This window comes from Brassica napus, unplaced genomic scaffold (assembly GCF_020379485.1).
Source record: "Brassica napus cultivar Da-Ae unplaced genomic scaffold, Da-Ae ScsIHWf_346;HRSCAF=548, whole genome shotgun sequence".
Lineage (NCBI taxonomy): Eukaryota > Viridiplantae > Streptophyta > Magnoliopsida > Brassicales > Brassicaceae > Brassica > Brassica napus.
This window is the reverse complement of record NW_026016426.1, coordinates 48392-69554: the sequence shown is the minus strand read 5'-3', so window position 1 is coordinate 69554 and position 21163 is coordinate 48392. Positions and strand designations below refer to the sequence as shown.

Genomic DNA, 21163 nt, shown 5'->3' with positions numbered 1-21163 from the left:
AGTCCGGCTCAAAGGCCCAACGGACTCCCTTACCTGATCCGGCCCTAGGCCTGGATCCAATCGGTCGAGTAAGCCTCAAGCCTAATCCGGAAGGCTTAGCAACCGGTCAGACCTTGCGACTCTACCTTGGCTTTGACAAACTGTGACCTTGTCTTAACTAGACAAGCCATAAGCTGATCCATAAGGATCGGTCCTAACCTGTCCCGAAAGACACCGTTTGGAACATGTACCCTTTGGCCATTCGTGCCTCTTGGACACTCATGACTCTTGACAACTCGTGCCCTTTGGGTCATTCCCAACCGTTCGTCCTAACCGCCCAGTCTTGGTGCGATCGGATCATCCCACTAACCGACCCGTGTCTAGGCTAGCGGTTTGATTATGTCTGGCCAAAGTCTAGGGACGTGTCCCTTGGACTCAACCAACACAACCTTTCGTGTTTAACCAAAGAGAAGAGAAGAGAAACGAATTGAAACAGATAAGGAGAGCCGGATGGGACTTAGGAACCGAGCAGAACCGCGGTGCGGTCGCATGGACCGTCCGTTCAGTCTGATGGAGCCACGGCCCACCACAAACCATGTGAACCACGTCTGGGTTCTCTATGCTCTTCTCCTTGTCTTTATCTCCCATTCTTGACCGGAGTTAGTTCTCAAACGATCAGTCGCCGGAACACAACACCACCACAATCGGCCTTTCTCTTGGCCGGAACTCTCTCTTTCTCTCTTTCTTTCTCTCTACGTTTTTCTCTGAGTATTTTACTCTGGAATTGGATAATGAAATCGACCAGAGAGCCCCCATATTTATAGAAAACAAGGGGGTAAGTCTTGCCCCACGAACAGGCATGACTTGCTAGCGAATGGGCACCATTGGCCAAGGGTTGTCCCCTTTTGGCCACTTGCATCCCTTCGCCCTTTCTGATTGGGTTTGGGGTCGGTCACAAGCCCAACCCACGCCCCAAGCCTCCTGGACTTAGCCCACGGCCTTGTCCAAAGACCCAACAGCCCATGGCCTCATGGCCGGACCTCACAGCCCGCCACTGACACGGACCCGGACCATCGGCCTAAAGCCCGGACAGTCCGCCTAGCTGAGATGAGCTGACTCTCAGCTGCCTCAGCTGAGTGAGCTAGTAGTCCAGATAGTGGAGCTGACTTAGTTGGGACTGACCTGGAGTGAACTGAACCTAGCCTCATTGAGCTGGCCGAGCTACTCGTTCACTTCGTCCAGTTACCGTCTTACTCGTCCTAGCTGTCTCTTTGCTTGTATAAGGTTAAGTCTAAGTTTCCTTATGTCCTTAACCTTCTTTCTCGACCATGGAACGCTTGCCTTGATGTCCTAAGACTGGCTTGCATGTTTCCTCGAACAATGGCCGTCCCAACAATCCTATTCAAGATTGGGGGCGTGACAATGAGTACTCTGGTATTTGACTAGTCCGGTCTAACACAACGTTAGGTCATAGTACGGGTTGAAAAGCCTTAGGCCTCGATCAACAGAAAACGCTAACTCTAGGTACGGGTTGCAAAGCCTTGTGCCTTGACTCAGCGGGACAAGTTAGTGGATGAACTGTTCTAGGTCGTGGAGTAAATTTTGTTACTCTGACCGGATCGTCCCTAGCCCGTCACGTAGCGCTTCTGGACCATGGTGTTGGGTTGGACGGTCAGTCATGTTCTTGCTTGATTATTGGCTGGCCGGTTGGCTCAATCATCTCCAACCCTGGGTGTTGGACAGTCGATCGGTCATGTTCTTGTTTGATTGTTGGCAGGTTGATCGACCATATGTCTAGGACGGTTCGGGGGTGTTACAGTCGGGGGCATTCGTATTTCATAGTCAGAGGTGAAATTCTTGGATTTTTGAAAGACGAACAACTGCGAAAGCATTTGCCAAGGATGTTTTCATTAATCAAGAACGAAAGTTGGGGGCTCGAAGACGTTCAGATACCGTCCTAGTCTCAACCATAAACGATGCCGACCAGGGATCAGCGGATGTTGCTTTTAGGACTCCGCTGGCACCTTATGAGAAATCAAAGTTTTTGGGTTCCGGGGGGAGTATGGTCGCAAGGATGAAACTTAAAGGAATTGACGGAAGGGCACCACCAGGAGTGGAGCCTGCGGCTTAATTTGATTCAACATGGGGAAACTTACCAGGTTCAGACATAGTAAGGATTGACCGAGTGAGAGCTCTTTCTTGATTCTATGGGTGGTGGTGCATGGCCGTTCTTAGTTGGTGGAGCAATTTGTCTGGTTAACTCCGTTAACGAACGAGACATCAGCCTGCTAACTAGCTACGTGGAGGCATCCCTTCACGGCCGGCTTCTTAGAGGGACTATGGCCGTTTAGGCCAAGGAAGTTTGAGGCAATAACAGGTCTGTGATGCCCTTAGATGTTCTGGGCCGCACGCGCGCTACACTGATGTGTTCAACGAGTTCACACCTTGGCCAACAAGGGTAATCTTTCAAATTTCATCGTGATTGGGATAGATCATTGCGATTTTTGGTCTTCAACGAGGAATTCCTAGTAAGCGCGAGTCATCAGCTCGCGTTGACTATGTCCCTGCCCGTTGTACACACCGCCCATCGCTCCTACCGATTGAATGATCCGGTGATGTATTCGGATCACGGCGACGTGGGTGGTTCGCCGTCTGCGACGTCGCGAGAAGTCCACTAAACCTTATCATTTAGAGGAAGGAGAAGTCGTAACAAGGTTTCCGTAGGTGAACCTGTAGAAGGATCATTGTCGTACCCTGGAAACAGAACGACCTGAGAACGATGAAACATCACTCTCGGTAGGCCGGTTCCTTATTGTGCCTACCGATTCCGTGGTTATGCGTTCATCCATGCCCAAGACTTCATTTTTGGTTGGATCGTACGCATAGCTTCCGTATATCACCAAACCCCAGCACGAAAAGTGTCAAGGAAAATGAACCTAAACAGCCTGCTTTCGCCAACCCGGAGACGGTGTTTGTTCGGAAGCAGTGCTGCAATGTAAAGTCTAAAACGACTCTTGGCAATGGGTATCTTGGCTCTCGCATCGATGAAGAACGTAGCAAAATGCGATACTTAGTGTGAATTGTAGAATCCCGTGAACCATTGAGTCTTTGAACGCAAGTTGCGCCCCAAGCCTTCTGGCCGAGGGTACGTCTTCCTGAGTATCACAAATCATCGTCCCCCCATCCTCTTGAGGATATGGGACGGAAGCTGATCTCCCGTGTGTTACCGCATGCGGTTGGCCAAAATCTGAGCTAAGGACCCCAGGAGCGTCTTGACATGCGCTGGTGAATTCAATTCTCATCATATAGTCAGACGTTCCGGTCCAAAAGGTATTGATCACCCGAAGTCCTCAACGCGACCCCAGGTAAGGCAGGATCACCCGCTGAGTTTAAGCATATCAATAAGCGGAGGAAAAGAAACTAACAGGGATTCCCTTAGTCACGGCGAGCGAACCGGGAAAAGCCCAGCTTAAAATATGACGTCTTTGGCGTTCGAATTGTAGTCTGGAGAAGCGTCCTCAGCGACGGACCAGGCCCAAGTTCCCTGGAAAGGGGCACCAGAGAGGGTGAGAGCCCTGTCGTGCCCGGACCTTGTTGCACCACGAGGCGCTGTCTACGAGTCGGGTTGTTTGGGAATGCAGCCCCAATCAGGCGGTAAATTCTGTCCAAGGCTAAATATGGGCGAGAGACCGATAGCGAACAAGTACCGCGAGGTAAAGATGAAAAGGACTTTGAAAAGAGAGTCAAAGAGTGCTTGAAATTGTCGGGAGGGAAGCGGATGGGGGCCGGCGATTCGTCCCGGTCGGATGCGGAATGGAGCAATCCGGTTCGCCGATAGATTCGTGCAGTGGACCAACACAGATTAAGGTGGTGACCTAAGCCCGGGCTTTTGTTACGCCCGCAGAGACGTCGCTGCCTTAATCGTGGTCTGCAGCACACGCCTCACAGAGTGCCTCGGCATCTGCGTGCTCAGGGTGTCGGGCTGTGGGCTCCCCATTCGACCCGTCTTGAAACACGGAACAAGGAGTTTGACATGTGTGCGAGTCAACGGGTGAGTAAACCCGTAAGGCGCAAGGAAGCTGATTGGCTGGATCCCTCACGGGTGCACAACCGACTGACCTTGATCTTCTGAGAAGGGTTCGAGTGTGAGCATGCATGTCGGGACCCGAAAGATGGTGAACTATGCCTGAGCGGGGTGAAGCCAGAGGAAACTCTGGTGAATGCCCGCAGCGATACTGATGTGCAAATCGTTCGCCTGATTTGGGTATAGGGGCGAAAGACTAATCAAACCATCTAGTGGCTGGTTCCCTCCAAAGTTTCCCTCAGGATAGCTGGAGCTCGGAAACGAGTTCTATTGGGTAAAGCCAATGATTAGAGGCATCGGGACGCAATGTCCTCGACCTATTCTCAAAATTTAAATAGGTAGGACGGGGTGGCTGCTTTGTTGAGCCATCCCACGGAATCGAGAGCTCCAAGTGGGCCAATTTTGGTAAGCAGAACTGCCGATTCGGGATGAACTGGAAGCTGGGTTACGTGTAACACCCGAATCCGGCCTCTCGACAAAACTGGACCAGTTTTCTATATAATCAATCCTTTGCTTGTTTGAGTCATTTTAAGTATTTTATTTACTAAGTCATGTTCGAATCTGAGGTTCTAAAACAATTGAACAGATAGCACAGCGGAATATAAATGTGTATAAAATGTATTACTTAGAAACATGAGATCCGATACACAACTTCTTAATCGTTTCAGAGACAATCACTAGTTCATCCCTAGCATCATCTAACCACACGTTACACAGCCTCTCATTGACCGAGCCTTCACGGCCTTGGACCAAATCTAGAAACTTAGCTTCCAGGCGATCCCAAGCCTCAGCAGGAAAGTATTTGCGGTTGAATTCAACTTAAAAATCCGCAAAACTTGTGGGACTTCCATTGGTGCGCTTGTCCACTGCAAGCCACCGATTATGTGCGTCCCCTTCCGGGAAGTGAACCGCAATGTCTCAGACAGCAAGTTGATTGGAAGTTTCGGACCAGCCTACTACTCCACTCATCTGCCACAACAGGGTTGGTGCTACCTGAGAATTGCTTCGTACCCAATCTGGATAGATGTTAAGCAAACTCAGATCAACCTTCTTTACAGACCTTTCCGGTGCAACGATCTCGATCACCTGAACCGTGTCCACAGCTGGACCCGTAGCAATAGGTGTAGCCGTAGCTACAGGTGTAGCTTGACCAACTGATGAATTCACTAGTGGAGTGAACAGCTGAGTCATAGCCGCCACCTGGTTACCCATTACTTTCATGGCCTCTAACAAGTCCTCTCGGGAAAGTGCTGCGGGCACGTTGGCCGCTCCCTTGGCCCTTTGCTCATGCTGGTCACCATCACGGTTAGCGTTCGAGGATTCTACTTCCTCATCACTTTCCTGATGTTGCTGACCTTCTGGTTGCGTTCCCGTAAGATTGGCCTGGTCAGTCGGTAACACATCCCCGGTGTTAGTCGCAGACGGCTCGGTTGGTAACCTGGACAAATTAGCTCCGTCCACGGCCGCTTGACTTGACTGACCGGCTATTTTCTTATTCCTTCGGGTCTTTCCCGGTTTGCTTTTCCCAGCCTAAGGATTTAGACATTGTTAGTACAACATATACATAACATAACCGAGACAATTAATCCCTAGACCTAACTATCAAACCTCAGTGTGAGACTGAATCAGCTGGCTGCGTGTGTGTGGACTACATAACCCAAATATCCTAGAATCAACCTGGATCTGATACCAACTTGTAACACCCGAATCCGGCCTCTCGACGAAACTGGACCCGTTTTCTATATAATCAATCCTTTGCTTGTTTGATTCATTTTAAGTCTTTCATTTACTAAGTCATGTTCGGATATGAGGTTCTAAAACAATTGAACACATAGCACAGCGGAATATAAATGTGTATAAAATGTACTACTTAGAAACATTAGATCCGATACACAACTTCTTAATCATTTCATAGAAAATCACTAGTTCATCCCTAGCATCATCTAACCACACGTTACACAGCCTCTCACTAACCGAGCCTTCACGGCTCCTTGGCTTGACGAGAACCATCCATAGTTCCTGAAACCACAACCATATAAGCATTAATCATAACCGATAATAGAACTGGTCGATTCTACAATGCTTGGCTTGGTTCCTAAAACATAGATAAACCTCGAACAATATACTTATAAAAAGATATGAACCTGCCTACCAAATCTTAAGTCATTCAACCAACCACCCCTTGACTTAGAATTATATAGACAGTCCAGAATAGATAAACAGAACACACGAACAGTCCGGATCGTCCCGAAGACCAATCCGTCCATCTAGATAGAATCTAGGTGCGACCGGCCTAGATGAAGTCCGGCTCAATGGCCCAACGGACTTCTTTACCTGATCCAGCCTTGGGCCTGGATCCAACGGCCGAGTAAGCCTCACACCCAAACCGGTTAGGCCAAACGACCGATCGGACCTTGCGACTCTTACCCTGGCTTAGACCAACTGTGTACCTGTCTCGACGGACAAGACATGGTCTGATCCCTAAGGAACGGACACGACCTGTCTCAACAGGCACCATTTGGAACATGCACCCCTTCGGTCCTTTGTACCTCTTGGTCCTCGTACCTCTTGGCGTCCGTAACCCTTGGTTACTTGCACCCTTTGGCAACTCACAACCTTTGGAACTCGTGACCTTTGGTAACTCACAACCCTTGGTAACTCGTTACCTTTGGCCACTCGTGCCTCTTGGGACATGACCAACCGTCCAGTCTATGGTGCGATTCGAACCGACTGTCTAACTGACCAGCGTCTAGGTTAGCGGTTTGGTTATGACCGGCCCAGTCTAGGGACGTGTTGATGTGCCGCAGTCCACGGATCAGTACATGGAACCAGCTCAGCATGGAGTTCATGACGTTCTGAACTTTTCAACCGAGGTTCATGTTTTTCACCGTACCGAACAGACTGACTGTGTAGTGTACTGGACCGTCCCGCATACGTCCGGGAAGGAGCTTTGGTTGGAACCATGGCCAGATGACCGATCTGACCGTACTGGAGCTTGTCTTTCCTGTCCAACTTCACAAGCTAAGGCTGATGGTCAAGCCAGAATCAACTTAGGACGAGCCAATTCCGATTCAGATCATAGCTTCTCTCATTTGGCCCGTTTGGCTCGTACCGCATGCACCAGCGACTGTGCTGATGATATCGCCGCCTTGTTCATTCCGATCATGGACTTCTCCTTTGGATATTTCTCTAAGGCAAGGATCCTTAAGCTCTCAGTAGACTTGGGCCACGTTGGAACGCGACTTGTCCGGTCAGAACGTTCCGCGGCCTTTGCAGAACGTCCCGCGGCCCTTGCTGATCGTCCCGCCCATGTTCTGATCCTTTCCGCCTTGGACACAGCCAGCTCGGATGAATCTGGACAGGAGCCGAACAGTCTTCTTGACAAGTCTTCTCCAGTTTCCGTGCTTTGACCAGATCTAGTCAAATTGACTAGTCTTCTCCAAATTTCTGTGCCTTGACCAGATCTAGTCAAGTTTATATTTTCTATGCATTGTTTTCTGCACTTTCTACTTATTGTCTTTGACTACAACTAGTATAAGTATGTAATCTCATTCCAACAATAAGGCAATCGATTTTTCTTTCATTTTATGAGTTTATTCTCTTTATTCTTTGCTTAGAACATTTCTTAGTTTCTTTGGTGTGGTTAGCTCCAAACAAACACCTCTTTCTTGTTGGACCGGTGCGTCACATCCGGCAACAGATCGAGATTGTCTCTCCAACGGACCTGTGAGTCATATCAGGCGTTGAAAGACACTTAGACAGTATCATTGGGTCATTCCGCAGCCCCTTGTGTCGTCATTCATCCCACCAGTTCTCCTTTCGGAGTTCATATCCCCCTTACCGGTTGAGTAGCGTTTCCTAGGGTTCTTCAAGTGGTATCAGAGCCACTCTTCCGGTAACTCTATTATCATTCCATCTTCTCATCTCTCCATCTTCTTCAAACACTTCTTCTTCTACCTTTCTTAAATCCGGGCCCCTCATTACCATCCATATATATAAAAAAAAAGAAGATTTACGATTTGATTCAAAAAAAAAAAAAAAAAAAAAATAGAAAAAGTTCAAAGTTTGTTTTGTGGATTGGTGGTGGAAGAGAAAGCCTGCTGGCTGAGGAGAAATCCAGCCTTTGAGGTGGTTAAAACGGATTTCAAAAATCAAAAATCTCTTATCTTTCTATCTTGAGAAAATTCCCTTGTTTGCTTGGATTTGCCCATTGGAATTCTTTGATTTGTTCTCTTAGAACATTGAGTAGAAACTTGTGTGTGATCACCTAAATCTGAGAGAAACACTTGAGTGGGTGAGAATAAAACACTTGAGAGAGTGAGGCTTTATTTCCTAACTTTTGTGTTGAGATTTTCAGGTTATGATGTTTGGTCTTCAAAGGAAAAGTAACAAGGAGAAGCACCCACGACTTTCTGTCTCTCAAACCTCCTTTAAATATGCTTTGAATACTTTTGATGAGTTTGTTGATGTGCAGGAGAAACCAAACAGGTGGAGCAAAGAGCATGTCAATACATCCAAAGGTGAATCTGATCCAAGAAGGCGATTGCTTCAGTTTGATGTCCAACAATTTTGTGATAACTTTGTGAAGGGTGTGGACAAAGCCCTCAAGGACGTCAGAAAGAGCCAAAAGAAGAGCACATCCACACGTGCCCCAGTAGCTGAGCCATCCTTGTTCATCAGTAAGAAAGCCCAAGGTAAATCTGAAAACCATTTTGAAGAACTTAAAGATTTTTCAGATTCTCTACCCATTTTTGATGAATCTGATGAAGAGCTAATTGAAAGCTTGATGTTTTGTGAAAAAGATTGTGATCTTCCTTCTCTTGAAACTGAGTTTAATCTTGATAATGAACAAGCTATTGTAGAACTAACTGTTTTGCAACCGGAGCTTCCGAGTAGTCTTGTTTTGTCTCCACAGGTTTTTGAGGAAGAGCCATTGGATTTTCCACATCAGTGCCCATGTCTTGACACTAGGATATGTTTGGATGATGATCTAGGTCCTATCTTTGATGAGGAGGACGAACCTGGTCCAGTCTTTGATGAAGAAGCAACAAGCATCACATCCATTGCTATGGAGAATTATCTATGCTTTGATCCCGGCACAACTCCTGCCCCTTTACCTCCTGATCTTCAAGAGCACTGTGAGGAACCTTCTTCTCTTAATTCTCTGCCTGACATGTTTGAGAAAGTCAGTACTGATGATATAATTCGTTTTGGTCTTGACAAGATGAAAGATTTTTGTGTTTCGAAATCTGTTTTAGATAACATGATAAATTCTTTAAAAATCTTTGAACCTGATAAATGTCTTGATCAATCACGTTTTCAAAATGTCAATGGCATCACTTCTGGAATTATTTTGAGATTTGATCAGTTCTTGGAACATAACAAAGGTTTTCATCTTCTTGGAAGGCCATTTGATCTTGATTTGCAACAAACTGATTTTTGTGCTGAAAAATCTCTTGATTCGTTTGTTTGCAAAGGAAATGGCTTTGATCTGAGTTCTTCTAGACATGTACTGATCACTGATGAATTGTTTGCATCCTCTTATGCCTTGGACGAAATTTTGATTCAGAAGTTGCTGGAACAGAAATCACTTGAAACTGAAAATGATTTTCGTGATCTTGAATTTTGTGGTTCTGTTTTGCAGCCTGATCTCTTGAGTTTTGAAACTGATAAAACTTGGCATTTTCTGAGATCATTTCGTGATAATGGTGTTGTCTTGAGTTCTGATGATATTTTGGTTTACAACACATTCTTTGAAAAATGCCTTGAACTTTTGATAAATGATTCTCAAACTGAACTTAAGCTTGTGTGTTCAGATGTTGGAAAGGATATGCCCATCTTGAAAATGAATATTGTTTTTGCATATCTTGATAAGATTTATGTCTGTAATGTCTACTTTGATTTGCATCTTGACAGGCTGAAAAGTGTGCTACTTGTTCTTGGAAATGATATCTTAATTTTTGATTTGAACAAGTATCTCTCTTGCACATTTGAATCTGGTCTTTTAGTGTTTGTTTTGAGTATCCAGAGAAGACAGGTTCAGCCTCTGAATGAAAACATTGGCCGTGCCCAACAACCTCAGATTTGGAGAAGCTTTGTTGTTCAAACCAGCTACCTTGGTGCCAGCGACAGAGGTTCAGTCCAAGACGGATATCTCAACAGTCCGAAAGTCTTTTGTCTTGAATCCAATTTTAAAAGAAATACAACTCATCAAGGATTCACTGAGGCTTGGAATCGCATGAAAAGCTTCACGGATGAAGAAGTTATGAATTTTCCAAACCGGAGGTTCTTCAGTCCATCTATCCGCGAGTACCAGATTTCTAAAGGAGATTCATGCCCCAGAAAGAATCGGCCTGAGCCAAAACCGATCCTCCATGAACCAAAGGTGTTTCCTCAGTCATTCTCCTGTCTAAACCAAAAGCACTGTAAGGATCATGAGTTGATTGCCTCTACTCTTCATGAAAATGTTTTGAAACCGAGAATTTCAAAAAGAAAACCTATTCTTACTGGGTTGAAAAACGTTTTGCTCAAACCTTTTCATGAATTGATTTCATTGAGCTGTGCTTTGAAAGAGATTTGGTGTAGGAAAAATCATGAACCAAAATTGCTTAGGCCAAAGAATCAATTTGATTTCATTCATGATAAGAATTTTTCAGATTTGGCATTGTCTCTTTCTTTCCATAACAGTTTCTCACCTTGGCCTGATTTTGAGATTGATAAATCAATTTTTGGCAACCAGCTTACTTGCTTAATGCTTGCCCACGTCCTTGATGATTATCCTAAGGGCTTGGATCCTGATTTGGATGTCTTAAGGATAGAGAAACCATTTCATTATTTCTTTGGCAGATTTGATGTGGTTTCTCTAGTTGCTTTGAATAAGCAGGATAAGCATGATCATTTTCTAAGGAGAGCAAGCACCAATGGATGCCAAAGTACTTGGAATTCCTTGATGAAAATGACTTCAAAAGTCCAAGGAAGTTTCTGTCCATTCCCTGAATTTTCCTTGAATTTTAATTCCTTTGTATCTGATTCATCTCTTTTTGATATAGGTACTTTGGATTTGAGGACAAATCCTTTTGAAGAAGGAGGGAATGATGTGCCGCAGTCCACGGATCAGTACATGGAACCAGCTCAGCATGGAGTTCATGACGTTCTGAACTTTTCAACCGAGGTTCATGTTTTTCACCGTACCGAACAGACTGACTGTGTAGTGTACTCGACCGTCCCGCATACGTCCGGGAAGGAGCTTTGGTTGGAACCATGGCCAGATGACCGATCTGACCGTACTGGAGCTTGTCTTTCCTGTCCAACTTCACAAGCTAAGGCTGATGGTCAAGCCAGAATCAACTTAGGACGAGCCAATTCCGATTCAGATCATAGCTTCTCTCATTTGGCCCGTTTGGCTCGTACCGCATGCACCAGCGACTGTGCTGATGATATCGCCGCCTTGTTCATTCCGATCATGGACTTCTCCTTTGGATATTTCTCTAAGGCAAGGATCCTTAAGCTCTCAGTAGACTTGGGCCACGTTGGAACGCGACTTGTCCGGTCAGAACGTTCCGCGGCCTTTGCAGAACGTCCCGCGGCCCTTGCTGATCGTCCCGCCCATGTTCTGATCCTTTCCGCCTTGGACACAGCCAGCTCGGATGAATCTGGACAGGAGCCGAACAGTCTTCTTGACAAGTCTTCTCCAGTTTCCGTGCTTTGACCAGATCTAGTCAAATTGACTAGTCTTCTCCAAATTTCTGTGCCTTGACCAGATCTAGTCAAGTTTATATTTTCTATGCATTGTTTTCTGCACTTTCTACTTATTGTCTTTGACTACAACTAGTATAAGTATGTAATCTCATTCCAACAATAAGGCAATCGATTTTTCTTTCATTTTATGAGTTTATTCTCTTTGTTCTTTGCTTAGAACATTTCTTAGTTTCTTTGGTGTGGTTAGCTCCAAACAAACACCTCTTTCTTGTTGGACCGGTGCGTCACATCCGGCAACAGATCGAGATTGTCTCTCCAACGGACCTGTGAGTCATATCAGGCGTTGAAAGACACTTAGACAGTATCATTGGGTCATTCCGCAGCCCCTTGTGTCGTCATTCATCCCACCAGTTCTCCTTTCGGAGTTCATATCCCCCTTACCGGTTGAGTAGCGTTTCCTAGGGTTCTTCACGTGTCCCTTGGACTGAACCAACACAACCCTTCGTGTATAATCAGAAAGAAGAGAAAGGGCCGGATAGAAACAAGAAGAGGACAAGCGGTTAGGTCTAACAGACCGACCAGAGCCGTGGTGCAATCTCAAGGACCGTCAGTTCGGTCTGATGGGGCCATAGCCCACCACGTACCTTCTGAACCGTGTCAGGGTTCTCCATGCTCTTCTCCTGCTCTCGGTCTCCCATACTTGATCGGAGGTTGCTTCACAAACGATCAGATAGCCGGAAACCTAACAATCACACAAACGGCCTTGCTTTGGCCGAAAACTCTCTCTCTCTCTCTTTCTTTCTCTCTCTCTCTACGATTTCTCTGAGTATTTTTACTATGGATTGGATGAATGAAATCAACAGAGAGGACCCCATATTTATTGAAAACGAGCGGGTAAGTGTTGCCCTACGAACAGGCATGACTGGCCAGTGAATGGGCACAATCGGCCAAGGGTTACACCCTATCGGCCACATGTGTCCCTTCGCCAATACCGCATGGGTTTGGGTCGAACAGAGGCCCAAGGCCTTACCCAATCCCTCTGGACTTAGCCCAGGGCCATGTCCCAAGCCCCAATGGTCCATGGCCTCATGGCCGGACCCGGACTATCGGACCGAAACCCGAACAGTCCGTCCAGCTGAGATGAGCTGACTCCCAGCTGCCTCAGCTGAGTGAGCGATTAGTTCAGCTAGTGGAGCTGACTTAGTAGTGGCCGAGCTGGAGTGAGCTTAACCTAACTCCGTTGAGCTGGTCGAGCTACTGGTTCCATCCGTCCAGCTACCGTCTTACTTGTCCTAGCTGACTCTCAACTTGTATAAGGTTAAGTCTAAGTTTCCTTACGTCCTTAACCTTCTTATCTGGCCATGGAACGCTTGTCTTGATGTCCTAAGCCTGACTAGTACGTTTCCTCGAACCATGGCCGTCCCAATGATCCTATTCAGAATCCAGGATGTTACAAGTCTCCCCCACTAGCAATGAATTTGTCCTCGAATCCGAGTCATGTGTTTCACCCAACACAAACTGGTCAAACCATTTTGGAAACTTGGCCTCCGTCTCCCAAGTGGTCTCTTCTCGACCATTACAATCCCAAATGACCTTGACCATCTGGATTGTTTTCTTTCTCATTGCTTTTTCCATCCTATCTACGATCCAAACTGGCCTTGTTTCCAAAGTTAGGTTCGTACCTAGATCAGATGGTATTTCTGGTATTCAGACGTCCTGATCCGTCAAGCACTTCCGGAGTTGGGAGACATGGAATACGTCATGGAAGGCTTCCATCTCGGATGGTAAGTCCAACTTATATGCCACACTACCCACTCGTTCTATGACTCTGAACGGACCTTGGTATCTTGGATCTAGTTTCCTTCTACCAGAAATTCGCACTCTACCTTTAAAGGTAATCATTTTGAGATAGACCATATCACCCACTGCAAACTCCAGTTCTTTCCTTCATTTGTCAGCGTAATGTTTTTGTCTGTCCTGTGCGGCCCTCATCTTGTCCCGCACGAACTTGATCTTCTCTGTGGTTTCCTCCACGATTTCGGGGCCTATCATGCTGCGCTCCCCCACTTGGGTGCAGCATAACGGTGTCCTGCATGGTCGTCCATACAGAGCTTCGTATGGCGACATGCCTATACTGGAGTGGAAGCTGTTATTGTAGGCGAACTCCACTAACGGCAAATGCCGTTCCCAGGAATCACCCCAATCGAGAACACATGCTCGAAGCATATCCTCCAGCGTCCGTATAGTTCTTTTCGACTGCCCATCCGTTTGGGGATGATAAGCCGTACTCATGTTCACTCTTGTTCCTAAAGCTTTCTGAAAAGCTTGCCAGAAGTGAGAAGTGAACCTCGAATATCTATCCGAAACTCTACTTGAGGGTACTCCGTGTAGCCTCACAATCTCGTCAATGTACTTACTCACATTCCGGTCGACTCCATCAGTCTTTTTGATGGCCAGGAAGTGGGCAGACTTGGTCAGTCGATCAACTATTACCCAGACAGCATCATTCCTATTCCTAGTCGTGGGAAATCCTGTCACAAAATCCATCGTGATGTGATCCCACTTCCATTCCGGAATTGGTAGGCTCTAAAGCAGTCCACTCGGAACTTGTTGTTCGGCCTTGACGAGTTGACACGTAGGACACTTGCAACCCATTCGACCACATCAACCTTCATGCGTATCCAATGATAGTATTGTCTGAGATTATGATACATCTTGGTCACTCCAGGATGGATCGAGAATCTAAACTTGTGAGCTTCCCTAAGGATCTCGTCCTTTAAACTCCTATCATTGGGTATGCTGATCCAACCATGAACTAGAATCATACCGTCCTTGGGGATTTGATACTCAGTCAGGTCGTTCCGAGCAACCGTCTTCAGGTTCTCGTCCTGATCTTGGGCCGCTCGGATCTGGGTAAGCAGGTTGGCTCTATTCGCCACCTCTAAACCCCGTGGTCTGTCCGTTCTGTTCAAAGCATTTAAACGAACGAAGCGTTCCACCTCATTCGGCTCGTCCGTTCCGCTTCCGACCATGATGTCTTCTCGCTTCCGGCTCAAGGCGTCGGCCACAAGGTAAGCCTTGCCTGGATAGTAAGTGATGTCTAGGTTGTAGTCGGCCACGAACTCCATCCACCTCCTCTACCTTAAGTTTAACTCAGGCTGGGTGAATATATACTTCAGACTTTTATGGTCCGTAAGTATCTGGACTTTGGCCCCATATAAATATGATCGCCAAAACTTTAAGGCGAATACTACCGCAGCCATTTTAAGATCATGGGTGGGGTAGTTTCCCTCATGTTTCTTCAGCTGCCTTGACGCGTAGGCAATGACCTTCCCATGTTGAGTCAACACGCAACCGAGTCCAGTGATGGACGCATCCGTGTAGACTTCATAAGGTTGGTGTGCCTTCGAAAGAACCAGGACGGGCGCGCTAGTCAGCATATCCTTAAGTGCGGAGAAACATCTCGTACACTCATCAGACCATGTGAACTTAACGTCCTTCCCAGTCAACCGTGTCATAGGTTGAGCGAAGCTTGCAAATCCCTTCACAAACTTTCTATAGTAACCTGCCAGTCCAAGGAAGCTTCTAACTTCCGTGGCACTATGTGGTCGGGGTCAATCCTTGATTGCCCTGATCTTCTATGGATCCACTGTGACGCCCTGGTCAGAAACAATATGACCGAGGAACCCAATACTCTTTTGCCAAACACTGCACTTGCTGAGTTTAGCAAAAAGTTTGTGCTCTCGTAATCGTTCCAGCACGGCTCTCAAATGTTTCCGATGAGATTCCTCGTCCTTGGAGTAGATCAGGATATCATCAATGAAGATGATCACTGATTCATCCAAGAAGTCCTGGAACACGCTGTTCATCATTTTCATGAATGCAGCAGGTGCATTGGTCAGACCGAACGGCATCACTACGAACTCGTAATGGTCGTACCTGGTCCTGAATGCTGTCTTCCTAATGTCGTTTGGCTCTATAGGAATCTGATGATATCCCGAGGCCAAATCGATTTTAGAAAACCACTCAGCTCCTTTCAGCTGATCCAACAGCTCGTCTATCCTGGGTAACGGGTATTTGTTCTTCCCAGTTACCCTGTTCAACCCTCGATAGTCGATGCACAGATGCATGCTACCATCCTTCTTTTTCACAAAGAGGACTGGTGCACCCCAAGGGGAGCTACTTGTCCGTATGAACCCCTTGTCAAGCAATTCTTCCAATTGCTTCTTTAGCTCGGCCATCTCGGTCGGAGCCATTCAATACGGACTCTTGGTCGAGAAAACTCTTTAAGATCAGTTTGAAGATTGATCGATCAGAATTTAAATAAAAATCGACCCGATAAATTAATGTCTCGACGGGACTGTCTTGTGGTCGAAAGACCTTCCTTGATAGTTTGGTCGAGTCTTATATATATTTTGGTCGAATTTTTATTAAGCTGAACGAGATTTTCCAAGAGCCAAAGGACAAGGAATATTTGGTCGAAATATTATTCAGAATTATCAACCAGCTTCCTTAATAATCTTGACCCGTCTAATGCCATAACCTCCTAAGCCAGCATGCTTGTTTACTTATCAAGTCACATGTCATGCACCTTCCTGCTTGCTTGCTTATGTAGTAATGGGCACATGCAAGTCACAAGCTGCTTGCTGTGCTTGCTCATTAATTCAGTCACATGATTGTCACCAGCTGCTTGCAGCTTTCTTCTTGGGAGGGAAAGGACAGCAGCTTGTTGTTAGGAAGTGCTGAAGTTGCTCTCCACATGTCCTTTCTCAGCCTTGCTTTGTGCTGAGTGAAACCCTCACCTGAAGCAACTTCTTATGTTATAAAACACCACCTTCTCTCTTCTGGTCGTCCATAACCACAAGAAAATCAGAGAAAAACTTTCAGAAAAATCAGAGAGAGAGAAGAGAGAAAATATGAAAGAAAACCATAAGAAAAATTCAGAGAAAATTCTGAAGAGAGATCTGAGAATGGACGACCCTTCCTAACCCTCTTGTGCCTTGAATCAGTGACTGGGGTGTGTGGAAAAATTAATAGATTGTCTAGAAGATTCATGAGATCACTTCACAGCTTAGTAATCAAGTATTAAACCAGTAAGATTTTAAGTCAGTTTGATAAAATCAGTTTTAAGGAAGCTTCATGTCTGATTAAGGCCTAAGCCATGTTCTGTTTCTTATCTTAAACCTACTGTGGAACCTTTATGCTGCTCAGGTCAGTGTGAGTGGAGATTGAAGGAGAGGATAAGCTGTGTTCACTGATCAGTTTAGTATAGCCGGTAAGCCTTAGCTTCTTGCTCTTAGATAAGTTCTGAAAAGAACCGGTTATTGGTTGATGAATAAACTATCTGGATCAGTTTGATTAAGGCCTATGTGGATTGTTATTAGTCCAGTTCATGGTCAGCTAGCACCTAAATCATTTAGCTGAAACGATTTGTCTCTGAACCAGACTGAACTGATAGATGGATCAGATTATTGTTCTGAAACTTCTTAGCTATTGTTATAGTATGAACCAAACTTAGTCTGAACTAAACATGTTCTGAACTTCCCTTGGTAGCTGTCCTGAATCATGAACTGCATGGTTGAATCAGTTTTATACAACCGGTCGATTGGAGTGTTTTGTCTTGCTCGGATCAGATGTAATGGAGAGTGGTTGGATCAGCCAGACATGTCCTGTTGATCTTTCCGAATCTGAATTGTACCAGTAGTGGAATGTGATTAGCTTGAGCTCGTGTCTAGTCACCATAGCCAATCTCAAGGACTAAAAGGTGAGTCTAGATAGACGGTTGATCAATACTGAATGTAGATGATTGATAGGCTTTGTCTCTTGATCAAATATTGAATTGGTGAGGTGTTTACTTAATGTAAACACTTATTAAATATTTATGAATGATCATAGAGGTTTATTCCAAACCTTAGTACTTGTTCTCAAGTACTAATGCATTTGTATAGTATTAAATATATAAGTATAAATCATGTGAAGTCTTATTGTATACTCACTCTCCCGAGAGTTCCCGCATTACCGTGAATTGTTCCTGCGATACAGAACAAGATCACGAAGACACGATGATGGGGTCGCACCCTGGAGACCGTGTAACTGCATGCAGCGTTAGATGTTCGATCTTGGAATATCTAATGGAGATGATGGTTATATTTATTTCCCTGCTAGGCTCGGTTAGCCTTGGTGGTTTTCCGGGTTTAGTATATATATATATTATAAGTATGAGTGAATGGCGGGTGTGTGGAGATGATGTTTAAGATAACATTCACATCGATGGAATGATAGAACTTATATATGTATTTGTATTAGTTATGGAATATATTTCCACTCCATACAAATGAAGTTGATTGCTTGAGATATTATTCATATATGTTGGGGTGCGGGACTAGGCTCACTGAGTAAACTAGTTACTCATGACTCCTTTGTGATGCAGGTAACCAGTAGACGGGAGCCCTTACTCTAGGACGAGAAGGAACATCGACCGTGTCATTTACGGTCATCTACGATCGGGGGTATCACAGCGGAGCTGTCCCTGGTTCCAGTTCAATCAGAAAGGGATCGGACCTATCAGGGGGGGACACCCTGTAGCGCCTGAAACACATCCTGGAACTCGGACACCAACGAATCCTCGCGTGTTTCTAACAGAAAACCAGAACTGTCAGGCTCTGTAGTTGTAACTGTAGCCAAGAATGACTGACAACCCTGTTCCAGCATCCGAATCGCTCGAACTACTGAAACCACTACTTTCTCTTGAGCCTGACACAGACCTTGGTACTCTACCGGGTGAAGTCCATTCTCCAATTGCACACGACCCTTATGGAAATCGAGAGTGGCTCGGTACTTTCCCAACCAATCCATACCTAAGATCACTTCTTGATTCTTTAGGTGGACACAGACCAGATTCACAGGGAAGACCTTTCCCTGGATCTGTACTGGGATATTCGACATGAGACCTAGTGAGTTCATGGCTTGCCCACCGGCCGCCCTCACTATCCCAAAATTATCACCAGCATCCAGACATAACAGACCCTTTCAGACCAGTCCCGGACTCACAAAACTATGTTTAGCCCATGTGTCGAAAAGCACGTGGGTTTTTACCCCACCGACCATGAGGGTTCCTATCAGAGACCCCCATCAGAATCCCCTAGACCATTCTAGGTTCCAGACCAAGCATTACTACTTGAATGTAAAAAAAAAGATAAATTTAGAAATTACCAGAGATCGAATCAAAAGATCCGGAAGCTCTGTCGTTTCGTGACAGTTTATACACCCTCGGTGTTGTGGTTGGTTTGCCTTAGGACGCCTTGCCTGAGTCTCCACGGCCTTCCCCTGACTTCCTTGCAGCTTGGGACACTCCGATTGGAAATGTCATTGGTGGCCACTATGGAAACAAGTCATCGTGCTGCTTCTACCAGACGGGTCGGTCGAGGACAGTTTTGAACCCCATGGTCCATGCTGCCACAACGAACACAAGCCCCCTTGGCCTTCCAGCACTCACCGGGATGGTTCTGTCCACATTTGGAACACGCAGGTCGGCCACCAGAGGTCCTACCTCCGTCCACCTGGTCCCATTTTCTCTTTTTATCATTAGTCTTGCCCAATGGGCCAGGCTGTGGCTTAGCCTTAAGCATAGCTTCTTCGGCCAAGTTAGACTCCAACAAAGCCACCCGTTCCACCAGTTCTCCGACGGTGTTGAAATTGCGGATGAGCAGTGGGTCTTCAGTTCCGGCCTTAGGCCTCGGATGAACCTATGGACCTGGACTGACTCATCCTCCAGCTCTCTTCCAAAGAACCGTCTGAGTCGGTTGAACTCTTCTTCGTACTCCCGTACAGTACTGCGGCCTTGGACCAAATCAAGAAACTTAGCTTCCAAACGATCCCAAGCCTCAGCAGGAAAGTATTTGTGGTTGAATTCAACTTCAAAATCCGCAAAACTTGTGAGACTTCCATTGGTGCGCTTGTCCACTGCAAGCCACCAATTATGCGCGTCCTCTTCCAGGAAGTGAACCGCAATGTCTCGCCTGTAATCCTCTAGACAGCGAGTTGATTGGCAGTTTCGGACCAGCCTACTCCTCCACTCATCTGCCACATTAGGGTCGGTGCTACCTGAGAATTGCTTCGTACCCAATCTGGATAGATGTTGAAGCAAACTCAGATAGTCAACCTTCTTTACCGACCATTCCGGTGGATCGATCTCGATCACTTCAACTGCGTCCACAGCTGGACCCGTAGCAATAGGTATAGCCATAGCTACAGGTGTAGGTTGACCAACTGATGAATTCACTAGTGTAGTGAATAGCTGAGTCATATCCACAACCTTGTTACCCATTGCTTTCATGGCCTCTAACAAGTCCTCTCGGAACAGTGCTGCGGGCACGTTGGCTGTTCCCTCGGCCCTTTGCTCATGCTGGTCACGATCACGGTTAGCGTTCGAGGATTCTACTTCCTCGTCACTTTCCTGATGTTGCTGATCTTCTGGTTGTGTTCCCGTAAGATTGGCCTGGTCAGTCGGTAACACATACCCGGTGTTAGTCGCACCCGGCTCGGTTGGTAACCCGGACAAATTAGCTTCGTCCGCGGCCGCTTGACTGGACTGACCGGCCATTTTCTTATTCCTTCGGGTCTTTCCCGATTTGGTTTTCCCAGCCTAAGGATTCTGACATTGTTAGTACAACATATACATAACATAACCGAGACAATTAATCCCTAGACCTAACTATCAAACCTCACCGTGTGACTGAATCAGCTGGCTGTGTGTGTGTGGACTACATAACCCAGCAATCCTAGAATCAACACCCGAATCCGTCCTCTCGACAAAACTGGACCCGTTTGCTATATAATCAATCCTTTGCTTGTTTGATTCATTTTAAGTCTTTCATTTACTAAGTCATGTTCAAATCTGAGGTTCTAAAACAATTGAACAGATAGCACAGCGGAATGTAAATGTGTATCAAATGTATTACTTAGAAATATGAGATCCGATACACAACTTCTTAATCGTTTCATAGACAATCACTAGTTCATCCCTAGCATAAACTAACCACACGTTACACAGCCTCTCACTGACCGAGCCTTCACGGCTCCTTGGCTTGACCAGAACCATCGTTAGTTCCTGAAACCACAACCAGATAAGCATTAATCATAACCGAGAATAGAACTGGTCGATTCTACAATGCTTGGCTTGGTTCCTAGAACATAGATAAACCTCAGACAATATACTTATAAAAAGATATGAACCTGCCTACCGAATCCTAAGTCATTCAACCAACCACCCCTTGACTTAGAATCAGATAGACAGTCCAGAATAGATAAACAGAACACACGAGTACGCCTCATGCGACCGGCCTAGATGAAGTCCGGCTCAATAGCCCAATGGAATTCCTTACCTGATCCGGCCTTGGGCCT

General features: G+C 46.0%; 1 non-coding gene across 1 annotated transcript; it reads left to right on the top strand.

The window, feature by feature from the left end:
• Positions 1–2988: 2988 nt before the first annotated feature.
• Positions 2989–3144, top strand: LOC125603533. Its single transcript, XR_007335543.1, has one exon. It is a non-coding gene; the product is annotated as a 5.8S ribosomal RNA (ribosomal RNA).
• Positions 3145–21163: the final 18019 nt, after the last annotated feature.